General features: G+C 45.8%; 1 long non-coding RNA gene across 1 annotated transcript; it reads left to right on the plus strand.

Annotated features, from left to right (window-relative positions):
* Positions 1-329: 329 nt before the first annotated feature.
* On the plus strand, positions 330-12,735 carry LOC137226027 (uncharacterized). Its single transcript, XR_010944119.1, has 3 exons — positions 330-1,999; positions 5,527-6,201; positions 7,518-12,735. It is a non-coding gene; the product is annotated as an uncharacterized lncRNA (long non-coding RNA).
* Positions 12,736-12,995: the final 260 nt, after the last annotated feature.

Here is a 12,995-nt window from a genome sequence, read left to right on the forward strand (position 1 = left end):
GAGTTCTTTGGACATTTTGGATAATAGTCCTTTATCAGATGTTTCTTTTGCAAATATTTTCTCCAAGTCTGTGGTTTGTCTTCTCATTCTTTTAGCATTGTCTTTTGCAGGACAGAAGTTTTTAATTTCAATTAAGTCCAGCATGTCAATTCTTTTTTTCATGGATGGTGCTTTTGGTGTTGTACCTAAAAAGTCATCACCATACATAAGGTCATCTAGGTTTTATCCTATTTTACCTCCTAGGAGTTTCAAAGTTTTACAGTTTACATTTAGGTCTATGGTCTACTTCGAGTTAATTTTTGTGAAGGGTATAAGCCCTGTGCCTATAGGTCCAGCTTTTTTTGCACGTGGATGTTCAATTGTTCTAGCACCATTTACTGAAAGGACTATCTTTGCTCCATCGTATTGGTATTGCCTTTACCCCTTTATCAAAGGTCAGTTCACTGTATTTATGGAGCCTTTCTGTGCTCCCCCTTCTATTCCATTGATCTATCTGTCTATTCTTTTGCCAGTAAGACACTGTCTTGATTCCTATAGCCTTATAGTAAGTCTTGAAACTGAGTAATGTCAGCCCTCCAACTTTGTCCTTCTTCAGTATTGTACTGGCTATTCTGGGTTTTTTGTCTCTGCATATAAACTTTAAAATCAGTCGTTAATAACCACCAAATAAATTGCTGAGATTTTCATTAGGATTGCTTTGAATCCATAGATCAACTTGGGAAGAATTGACATCATCACCATATTGAGTCTTCCTATTTATAAACATGGACTATCTCTCCATTTATTTAGTTCTTAGATTTCTGTTATCAAAGTTTTCTTCATATAGATCTTGTACATATTTTTTTAGATTTATACCTAAGTATTTCATATTTGGGGGGTGCTAATGTAAATGGTATTGTGTTTTCATTTTAAAATTCCACTTGTTCAATGGTGGGTGTATAGGAAAGTGATTGACTTCCTTGTATCCTACAACCTCATTTTAATTAATCAATGATTGGTTCCAAGAGGGTCTTTTTTTTTTTTTTTTTGTAGATTCTTTTGGATTTTCTACATTGACATTCATGTCTTTTGCAAACAAAGACAGACTTCTCTCTTGCCTCCCATACTATATACATTTAATTTCATTTTCTTGTCTTATTGCATTAGATAGGACTTCTGCTTTCATGATTCCAAAATATTTAAAGTCACCATAAAAGAGGAAAATGAGCATTCAGGCCTCAATTTGTATTCAGACTCCACCAGTTATGACAGATGTACACAGAGTTGTGATCTTGGGCAAGTAACTTAACATTTTTTAGCCTCAATTTCCTTTTCTGTAAATTGGGATGATAATGGTATATACTCCAATAAGCTGTTGTAATGATTAAGAAGAATAATGCAAAAGAGTGAAGCATGATGTAGGTGTTAGATATTGTTCCATTTTCATTCTCACATGTGCTACCTTGAGATTTCCAGGCTGTTCCATTAATGACCTTGTTCCCTCTCCACAAGTGATCCCAGATGGGCCCCGTGACTAACACAGAACTTCACTTCCCATGATTCCACTCCCGGAAGGAATGTCACCCCATCCTCTGGCTTAGAACACGGTTCCTACGGAAGCAGAACAATGGCCCCCTAACACATCCATGTTGTAATCCCCAGAACCAGTGAACACTTGACCTTCCGTGGCAAAAGGGACTTTGCAGATGTGATGAAGCCAAGGGTCTTGTGATGGGGAAGTTAACCTGGATTATTTTGATGGGTCCAGTATAATCACAGAGCTCCTTATAACAGGGAGGCAGGATGGTCTGAGTCAGAGAGACGGAAATGGGAGAACAGAAGCCGAGGCTGGGTGATGCAATGTGGCCATGAGCCAAGGAACACAGGCAGCCTCTAGAAGCTGGAAAAGACAGAGAAATGGATTCTCCCCTGGAGTCTCCAGAAGGAAGAGCGCCCTGCTGACACCTTGACTTTAGCCACATGAGACCCATTTCAGACTTCCTGCCTCTAGAGCTATAAGGTAATAAAACGGTGCTATTTAAAGCCTGTACACTTGTGGTCACCGGTTACAGCAGCCATGGGAAACTACTCCAGCTCCCTTCTGGATTAATCACCTAGGATAAGTCTAAAGTTCTGGGGCTGAATGGCTTGGTGTTTGCACCTTCATTAATGGTGTTTGCTTTTCTGGTTGAAGTCTGGCCTGGAGAGCCCCTGTCCCACCAGGCAACTGGATTTTCTTAATCGCTGTATTTGCTTCATTTTCCTTCTAAGAGTCACCCTAGCCAGGCCCCCATGGAAGGCCTCTGACCAAATATGACAATGGTTTTGATGGACAGTCGTAAAGCCTCATTAAGATCAATACTTATTCTTTCACTATCAAAATCTACTCCAAAAAGATCTGGTTGGGCTTGTCCTTGATGCCCTGGATCTATATCAGCAGTGGTTCTACAAGGCACGAGGGGTGCAGAGAAACTCCTTTCCACATCCTTCCGATGCTGTTTACGTATTTGCCCTAGAGCCATTTCTTCAATATACCAACCTCCAGGCACATTAAAGAAATAATTTAGGAAACAGTTACTAGGACATTGTAGCACCTGGGGTAAAGGAAGCTGTGACGTTTCTTGCCACAGAGAAACCTAACTGGTTTATTGTTCATTTAAAAATTACTCTGTCTTGCTCTAGCTTTGTCATTCAGAGCTGCTGTCTGCTGTGTAAAATGGAGGAATATGACGAAATAAACCTTGCTAACTTTAGGAGGAGCTGACAGTTCATTTAGAATAATAACAGAGGTGAACTGGGTATGAAAACCTGTCTCACTTGGGGTATTGGTGCAAGAGAGACGGGTCTTGCCAAAACCTGACATGACTCGGTGGCTGCTGGCCAGTGATTCTCAAGCTGCATGGGCCTCTAGGAGGCTCAGGTGCACTCCTGTCACCGTGCAGCACCGTATGACCTCCCAGCAGGCGGCCAGCCCTCTTTAAGCTGCAAAGGCAGATGCGGAGTCTGAGACAAGAGCGCTGAGTCAGGCAACCTCAGGCCCAGTGCTGGAGCTGCTTCCAGGCTCCGGATGACGTTCGAGGTCTTTTCAGTCACTGTCAGGTCAGGACTGGCCCCTTCCAAGGGCCCTGCACGCAAGCGAAGCCTCTCGGATGGTAATTCACATTTGTTGATTGAGTCCTGAGTGCCAGGCACTGTGTGAGCCTGGGAAAATGCCTCGGACAGAAACTGGGATGCAGTTCGTGTCCAATCAGTGTAGGCTACTGTTATTATTAAGATCATCACGATTACTGCTGATACTCAGATGTGAGGTGGTCTTGTCTCTGAAACGAGGTGGACGCTCCCTAAAGAGGGAAAGCGTTTTACACAGGTACCACACATGCTCCACACCCCCTACAAAATGCACCAAACACTCGCCCTCCATAGATGCTCACTAAACTGTCCTTGACTTGAAATGACGCCCGATGTACACTCTTTTTTAAAGTCTAACGATACGGAACCGAAAGTGTTTTTGTAGAATTAAATGACAGAGGTTCTGCCAATGTCCACTGGCTATTAGAGAACATGTGTGTGTTTCACGGGCTTTGTTACCAAGGAGCTAGTTTATCCTCCCCTGAACCTAAAGTGAAATCACAGCTCTGGCCTAAATGAGATCATTTTTTTCTATTTTGGGCAAATAAAGATGTTCAAAAAAATGTTCTCTTCAAAGTCAGCTTTGAAGAGCCAGTGAGAGAGTTTGATAGCAGAGCAGGAGGGAATCAGAAGCAAGTTGTGACTTCCTGCTTTCCTTTTCAAAGTTCTCATGAGCCTTCTTTTGTGGGAGTCTTGGTTCTTAATACGACACCTTGTAGATAGAAACACTGGATCCCTGGAGATGAAAGAGTGTCAGAGGCCAGGGTGGGCATGCTGCCCACATTCCTTCTCACTCTATCCCTTCCCCAAGTCACCACTCAGCATCATAACATTTAAGAGCAGATGGGCTGGTCTAGATGCTTTCATTGAAAAGTCTCGAGAGATCCAGCTATTTTCCCAAGCTCACGAAGCCAGTAAGAGCTGGAATCAGTTTGTACCGAGGGCTCCCAACTACCAAGTTTCTCCTGCAATTTTGAATTAAAAAATATATATGCCCAGATCAATCTCTGGAGCTTTTGAATAAGAAAACTTTGGACCCGAGAGTTACAAATCACCCTGTCCCTTGTCCCCTCAGTAGAGCATCTGCCCTCAGCTTCTCTCCCTGGGTCACCATTTCTCCTTGGAGGGTATGTCACATGGTTAGAAGAGTTCTCATGCCTTGAACCCGGTGGCCTCACCGTGGCATCAGGACAGGGTGCCTGGAGCTTGTGGGAAACACCAAGCCTCCCAGCTGGTCTGACCTGAGTGAGGAAGATGTGTTTGCTGTGAATTGGGGAAAGTCGGGACATGGGTACACTTTGGTGGTGGCTCTTGCATGAAACTCTAGTTAATATGAATAGAACCACATCACAGCACGAATTGTACTCAGTATAATTAATCCCAACTTAGCCATATTAATTCCCAGCCACTGTAACTCAATTCAGTTTATCACTTAAGCCTAGATCAGCTACCTATAGACTGGAAATAAGTCCATTATCTCCAGTATAAACCAGTAAAATATGTTTAGTAGATACCGTTATGTGCAGAATACAAAACTAACTAAGACCCAGATTTTAAATGTAGCCTTTTCACATGGAAGATCAAGAGATGGGGTAGAGAGGAGAAAGCGTGTAAAATGCCAAGTCAAGTATGAACTCCAGCGCAAGACAACTAGAAGAAATGGAAGCAATCTAGGGCACAGCCATAACCTAAAAAAACAACTTGTGTCCTCAGAATGAGGAGATGTTTTTATCTTTGAAACAAGACAAGATGATTTGAAAAAGGAACAGAGAGTGAAAGTGAGCCCTTAAACTCTTTTTAAAAATGTATTGTACAACATGGGGAATATAGCCAGTATTCTGTAATAACTGTAAATGGAAAGTAAGCTTTAGGAATTGTATAAAAATAAAATTATGTTTTAGATTTAAAAAAATAAAATAATGGAAAATAAAAATTAAAAAATACTGCAAAAAATAATTGTATGAATGATTAAATTAAAAAACTAGTAACAACACGTGATTACTGAAATAAACATTTCAACAGAATGTTTGGAAGATAAAAGTCAAGAAAATCTCAAAGAAAAATAGAACAATATGACAAAGAAACAAGTAGATGAGAGCCCAGATTCTTCCAGGTTGTCCTGGACTAGTTCCACCTGAGTGAGGGCGCCACCAGCCTCAGCCGGCCTTGCCGACCTCAGCCCCATTCTCGGGAACACTTCTCTGATGGATAAGTGCTCAACACCACAAGTATCAGTTAAACCCCAAACTGATGCAGTCATCTTTTTTCATGGTGGTTGGCTCACTTTGCCAGTGAGTTTTATCTGAAGTCTGAGTCTTTTTCCTTAAACCCCAAGAACGATCCACTGCTTACACACATAATCTCATTCAGCCCACCCCATACTTCCATCTCTAACTGTATCTCACTTCATGTCATCAGATTCCCAGCTGACCCTGGTGCCAAGAGCATGCGGGATCTCTCTGATTCACCTCCTTGGAAGAGAAACCTACATCTACCTGGGGACAATGGTGGTCCAGACGATGGCCTAGCAGGAGCTGGAGAGACGGGTCAGGAGGAAGCACTCCGATTCCAGCACTGCGTCAGCAGATCTGCACGATCAAAGATGAGCGTGTGGCCTCCGGGGCTGCCTGAGCTCATGTGCGGTGCCCGTGCCAGCTGGGCATCACCAGGCACAGAGCAAGAACCCAGCAGTCACTCGCTCTACTCTCACAAGGTCGCACCACCGTTAAGTGTCCCCAGCGAGAGTGGCTGGTTCTATTTCCCCCAGAGGAAGGAAGGATGCTGACCTGGCCTGCAGCTCGCTCAGGACTCTTGCCCAGGATGTGCCGTAACCTCCAAGTGACTGTGAACTCTGAGAACAGGAGGGAGGCAAGAGCCAAGGCCAGCCCCCATGGGCTTGTCCTTCCCATGAAGCTCCAGCTCGCTGTGCTCTGCTTCCTTCCACTCTCACTGCAGCCTTCAAGGCAGGGCTGATATTCCCTCTGTTTGCAGGCGAGGAAAGGGAAGCAACGGTGTAGCTGCATTGGTTACCCAAGGACCACGCAGAGAGTAAGAGGCAGGGCCAGTGTTTGAACCAGGCATCTTCCCAGAGAGGTTAGTAAGTGCTCAGTAAATAGAGTGGAAAAGACTTCCTGCTCTGTTGGACATAGGGTGCTGGGGGTGGAGGTGCAGACGCCCTCATATGAGCCCTATCCCTCCAGCTCAGGGAAACCCAGAGAACATAGAAGGCTCTGGAAGCACAGTTTAGAGTCTCCAGGATAGGCAGAAGGAAGGGTGAGCATCCTAGAAAGTGGTCCCCATACATCAGGAAGGACACCAACGGAGGGCAGCAAGGCTGAGCTCTGTTGCTAAGGACCCCGAGGGCAGAATGGTAAGAGACGGGTCTAAGTATTCAAAGAACACGCTGAGAAATGGCTGTGGGGAGACAGAGAAGGCGGGCACACACCCTGACCTCAGCAAGGCTCAGACTAAGTGGAGATAAAGACAGAGCGTCACACAGGACCCCTGACGTGGCACAGGAGTGACGTGGCGGTGGGTGCCGGGAGCCCCTCGTGTCCCGGAGCGCTGGGGGAGACACCTCCAGAGGTGGGCACGCACTGATTCTCCGGGGACGGGCAGGATGGGAGTGGGAGGAGGACACACGGGAAAGTCCTCCAGGAGTGGGGCAGGTAGTGGTTTCTCATTTCGGACCGGACGCGTGATGGAAGGGGCAGGAGAGTTCTCCGAGGGATAAAGAGTAGAATGGTCTCTTTAGGAAAGAAGGTTGGTTTTGGGAGCTGAAGGGAAGAAGCCAGGTTGTGGGAAGGGGTCAGACTGAGGAGGGATGGGGGGCTGGGTCAAGGCTTTGAGATTGATTGCTTAAAGATCTCGAGAAGGGATCGCTTCTGGTGACGATGGATGGAGGGTTTAGACTAGGAAAACTGGAAACTGGGGTATTGGCCATAAAGGTACAAGGATAGCCTGGGGGAGAGGGAGGTTGTGTGAGCCTGAATGAGACCAGGATGCAGGGGCAGAGGAAAGAAAGAGAGGAATGAGTGGGAGGGGAAAGAGAGGAAGGCTTGGTCCCAACCCTGGTTATTATCAACTTTCCAACACAAACTGCCTAGCTGCTGTGAGCCTCCTCATCTTTCAGATGTGGCTCTCGTCCTCCTCCTCGCCCTCCCTCTCAACCTCTCCCTCATCCCTTCTCCCCATCATCATTCTGTCCTGCGGAAGTGTGTGTGTGTCAAGGACTTTATGAGAAGCTGTAGGTAAAGGGCCCAGCACAATAGCTGGCACACGGCACTGAATGAAACGGCAGAGTTGGCCACTGGTGTCTGTATCCAGGAGGCCGCGGTGTGACCAGTGACTCGTTGGCTGTGAGGCTGAAAGAAGGGGTCACGATGGATGCATATATGCCATGTTTACAGGAGCCAAGGATGGGACCAAGGACAAACCTAGGGGTGGTTTGTACTCACCCAGGTAAGTCCCCGGAGGTGTGACTTCCTGCCACCGCCTGAAGGGGGAGAGAGTCTGCTAGCACCAGTGTAAGCTCCCTCCCACCCATTTCATCTCCCAGATGTCCAGTTCTCCCCAACTGCTCTGACATCTCTCTAAAGGAAAGAACTTGGAGAGCTGGTCCACATGCCACAGACCCACGGCTGCCCCTCCTGAGAGCTGTCTCCTTTTGGAGTTTTCTTATTCAGCCTTTCAAACATGAAGAAACACGTTACAAGCAAGAACCCTCTGTCTGGTGCTGTTTACTCGCAGCCCCTGGCCTCCGGAAAGGTGGTTCCTGGTACAAGAATGAGGAACGGAGAAACTGCAAGCACTCTCAGGTCTGTGGTACTTTCTACCTGTACTCAGACAGGCGTGGCTGAGATCAAGACACAAGAAAGGCATCAGAAAGGGCAATGCCGTCTAGGACGCCAAAGAGCTGAAATGGGAAGAGAAAACAATACCTTCGTTGGCTTCTTTGGCCATATGGAATCACCACTTGCATTGTTTCCATTAAAAACCTTACAAAAATTGTATTCAGCAAGACCATTTACATATTTAGGTTTAACCTGGGATTAACTTAATCTGAATTGTTGCATGTCCATCTGTTTCCTTTTCTGTTTGATCCTTAGACATTCTAATGTAATCAACATTGTTTTGGAGTTAATTTTGAAGTTGGGGATGGAGCGGAGGAAAAAGTATATTTAAAAGTGAACGTGGGCCAGGATAACGCTGATTTAGTCCTGACAAAAGGAGGAAGAGTGAGCACAAGGCCCGGGTCTGCACTGGAGGCTGCAGAGCTGAAATGCACACGTCCGTTGCCGGGGCTTTGACCGCCTGCCATCAGCTCGTCTCCGTTTCCTCTGTGTCTGTGCGTCACACTCCTGGTGTCTCATGTTTTCCTTCTACCCCATGTTCAGAAATACTTGGGAAGAGTCAACAGATGTGGTTCTATCTCTATGGTTCTTTGTTATTCAAATTAGGGAGGAAAGCAAAATTTTAGGGAACCGGTTTTAATTAGCAAATGAAATAACAAACGTCTTCCACCAGGGCGGACCAGTGTATCTGAAGTTGATTTGCAAATAGGAGTTCTGTTAATCCTTTCAATGTTTCCCAAGATATGGTTGTGGAAAATGTTGTTCTGCTTTTACACAGAGAAGCTGGGCTCTGTGAGAAGCAAGTGGCCGTATATTAAAGAGAAGCCTTTGAGAGGCAGCCGGTTTAAACTGCTTGTAAACATCACTTGAAATGAAAACCAGAACTAGGCTGCTTCTTCATGAATCACTCGCACCCAGATGTGGCAGAGTTAAGTTGAGAACTTTCTTGTTCTGATTTCCAGATGACTTTAAGAAAAAAAAAAACAACGTTTTTATCATTGGGGTGTATCATATCAGCCTTAGGAGATGGTGGAAACTTCCTGCTACACAGGGGGACTGTCAGGATGAAACAGGCCATCGTGCCTGCCTGTGGGTCTCTTGCCGTTGTTCTTGGAGGGGGCCTGGAACAAACTAAACCGTGAACATGTAATTCCAGAGAAGAGAGGACCGTCCTGGGAGGAGCTGCTTCAGAGCTGACGTTCCGGTTCCAGAGGTCGAGCTGAGGCAGATTCCGCTCTTCTGCATGATTGGGCCTTGGAGTAGGGGGGATGGTGGTCCCCATGTCCTAACCCCTGGAACCTGTGAATGTGACCTTACTTTGCAGATTAAGATAAAGATTTCGAGATGAGGCCACCCTGGATTATTCAGGTGGACCCTAAATCCAATGACAAGTGTCCTTATAAGAAACAGAAGAAGAGAGACACGGAGAGAGGAGAGGCCGTGTGAAGACAGAGATAGAGGCTGGAGCGATTCAGCCAAAGTCTCAGGAACACTTGGAGCCACTGGAAGCTGGAAGAGCGGGAAGGAGCCTCCCCTGGAGCCTTCACAGGGAGCGTGGCCCCGCTGACACATTGGCTGCGGGGTTTTGGCCTCTAGAACCGTGAGTGAATACAGTTCTTTTGGACAGACCCATTCCTGACCTCTGCCCTGAAGTCCTTCTGGGGTGTGTTGAAGGTCCGCGACTGCAGTGGCCAAGAATGAGTGGCTTCATTCTTGTAGAGGCAGATGGCATGGGCCAATTTTTAGTTGGCATTTGAAACTACCAAGTTTGTGATACTTAGTTATGGCAGCCCTAGGAAACTTATTACAGGCCCTGACACAGAGAGCACATATGAGCTGGGCAAAGAAACCATTGGGGTCACCTTCCAGTCCCTTAGACCCACTGGAGGGGAAGAGGGAGGGGCTGGGGCATAGAGTGGGTGGAGGTGGCCAGAGCTTTGATACAGCAGAGAGGTGGAGAGGACTCTTCTGACCGCCTGCCTGCTGGTCCAGACGGAGAGGACCAGCAAGTTCATCAGTGGGGCTCCACAGAGGCCTAGTTCACAGCCCAGACCAGGTGGGCCAGGGGCCTCAGCCTCCCCAGAGAGCGGACCCCAGGCGTGTCAGAAGTCGGGGTCTGGACCCCTGGCCAGTGTGGCTGAGCCTCCTGTGTTGTCCCCAGGCACACATGACCTACAGACCCTTTAAAGATTCACAGCTCGACACCAGTCACACTCTAGTTCAAATTTAGGTATTTGAGCTTGAATTCAACTCCTGCATTTAAGTCAAGATGCATCAGCCACTTTTACGTTAAGACCCACAGGCTTCAACCGAAGTAGGGAGACTGGCACCTGAAGGAAGCTTGTCTTGTTTGTTGTTGGAGGGAGGCACCCAGACCCTAAAATGGGTTTTCCCAGGACCCCAGGCTCTACCTTTAGGATCCTTAAATTAGACTCAACCCTAGTGATAGGGAGGAAGACTTCAGGGCTGATCTGATCGCCAGGCAGACCTCAAGCCCTGCAGCAGGAAGATTCATGTCTGAGCAGAAGCCCCCGAAGCCTCACTGCATGGAAGTCACGGATGGAGTGAGCTCTGGAGGTGGGGCCCCTCTCTACAGGGTGGACCACCCCATTTGAATTTATGGTATTTCTGGAGGTCTGGTTTTGTAGCTTTAAAAGTGCACAGTGTTCACTGAAAGGCATTTCTCCCTTAGGTAAGGTTTGCAATATGGGCTAGAAGGACATGGAGAGAAATACACCAGTTTAAAAGTCATATGTAACCTATTTAAAATAAAGATATGATCCAAGACAATGGATGCTTGAAAAATACAACAACTGAAAGAGTAAAATTAGAAACTCTGTGGATGGACTCAAGAGCAGAATGGAGATGAAGAAGAAAGAGTCAGTGAACTTGAAGAGAGAACAATAGCAATTAACCCAGTCTGAACAACGGAGAAAAAAATAGACCAAAAAAAAAAAAGTGCCTCAGGACCTGCAAGATTACAACAAAAGATCAAAATTTATGTCCCTGAACTCCCAGGAAGAGAGAAGAGAGAGGAGAGCCCTAAAAGTATTCAAAGAAATAATAGCTGAATAATTCCCCAAATTTGGCAAAAGACATAAACCTTCAGATTCAAGAAGTTGAGAAAACCCCAAACAAGAAAATTCAAAGAACCCCATGCCAACACTCATTACAACCAAACTCTAGAAAACTAAAGACAAAGCAAAAATCTTGAAGTCAGTGAGAGAGAAATGATGCTTTACCCAGGGAAAAAGAGTTTGAATGCCATTGGGTATCTGGACAGAATTCACGGAAGCCAGAGTGACATGGCACAAGGTTTTTCAAGTACTGAAATAAAAGAACTGTCAACCCCGAATTCCATATCTGGCAAAATTACCCTTTAGGAATGAAGGGGAAAAAGACATGCTCAGACAAAGGAGCACTAAAGGGATTTACTGCCAGCAGCCCTGCTCTGAAAGAAAGGCTGAAGGGAGTCCTCTGAACAGAAAGAGTTGAAGGACTCCCGGAGCATCAGGAAGGGAGAGAGAACAACTGAAGAAGCAAAAATACGGATCATGGTGTTTTGGAGCCCTGAGCCAGCAAGTAAGAATCTGAAACTGCTGTGCAGAGAGACTCATGGAGATGGAACGCTGAAGTAGGGAAACTCTGGTATGGCCTCCATGCTTGTGTTGTCCCCGTCTCTAGCAAACGGGCGACGCCATTCTCCTGGATGGCCTGACCTAATCAGGTGGTCCCTGTAAACGATGTTCCAGAGGTCAGGGATGTTCCTGCTGACCTTGGAGGAGCTCTTGTGAACGGCTGGGTGCTGAGCTCTCAGTCCCACCACTGCAAGGAGCTGAATTCCGCCAGCAACTTGGAGGAACTGGGAAGAGGACTCTGCACCTCCACTGGGAATGCAGCTCAACCAAGAGAACCCAGCTAAGCTATGCCTGGGTTCCTGACCCACGGGAACTGGGAGGTAACCAATGGGTGCTGGTTTAAACCACAAAAGGCATATCTAGGCTATTGAAAATAGAGATATGATTCAAGTCAATGGCATTAGGTATCTGTAATCATTTTTCATCAATAAAAACAAAAGGTTTACTTGAATATCAAAAGTTTTATAAAAGCCAACATATTCAGTGATATAAACTCAGTGGAAATCTTGTATTTATCAGCTCTTCCACAAGGAATTAGAATTTGCAATGACATGTATATTAACAGCAAAACAGTTTAGTTATATCAACGCCCTTGTCATTGCTCCAGTCTGGTACCTACTCAAATGCCCATTAATGTCTATATTGAGAACACTACACAGCCATGATGAAATTAATGTCTATACTGTGATATATTCACACAAGAGAGTACTACACAGCCATGAGAAAGAATAGTCTACCCCTACACGTTGACAAATTCCACAAACACAATGTTAGGTGAATAAAGCCAGACACTAAAGCATACATGCTCCATGATTTCACTCATACAAAGAACAAAAACAAAACTGTGGCCGCACTAACCTATGTGATTAACAGTTATGATCGTGGACTTTGGGGGCGGGGGGTAACGCCTGGAAGGGGGCACCATGGGGGACATCTGGGTGCTGGTAATAATGGCGGCTGGTTTCCTAAGTGTGTTTAGCTTGTAAATATTTACATGTGTACTCTTCTCTATGTACACTGTGTTTCATTAAAGTTTTAAATGACAAAGAAAGGTCTTTCAATAATAAAAAAATAAGTGAATTTTGTTTTTCTGGGGAATCTCATTGCTCTACCTAGACTGAAGATTCGCCTTCTAAGAAGTGTGGCGTGGCACCAACTACATCTTTAAAACGGAATGCCACACGATCCGTAGCGTGTGAATGGGGCTGTAACATCAATGGTACATGGGAGGTCACATTGTCACTCTATGGGGTGCACTATGGCAACAGCTGGGGTTTAAACGTGCAGATAAATCATCTTCTTGATTTAAAACCACCAGTGAATGCCTACTTCTACCTCCAGATGAATTGCTCAATAACTGTCCAGAGTAGCTGGCTTTAACTCAGCAAATGCCCTA

This window comes from Pseudorca crassidens, chromosome 6 (genome assembly GCF_039906515.1).
Source record: "Pseudorca crassidens isolate mPseCra1 chromosome 6, mPseCra1.hap1, whole genome shotgun sequence".
Taxonomy (NCBI): Eukaryota; Metazoa; Chordata; class Mammalia; order Artiodactyla; family Delphinidae; genus Pseudorca; species Pseudorca crassidens.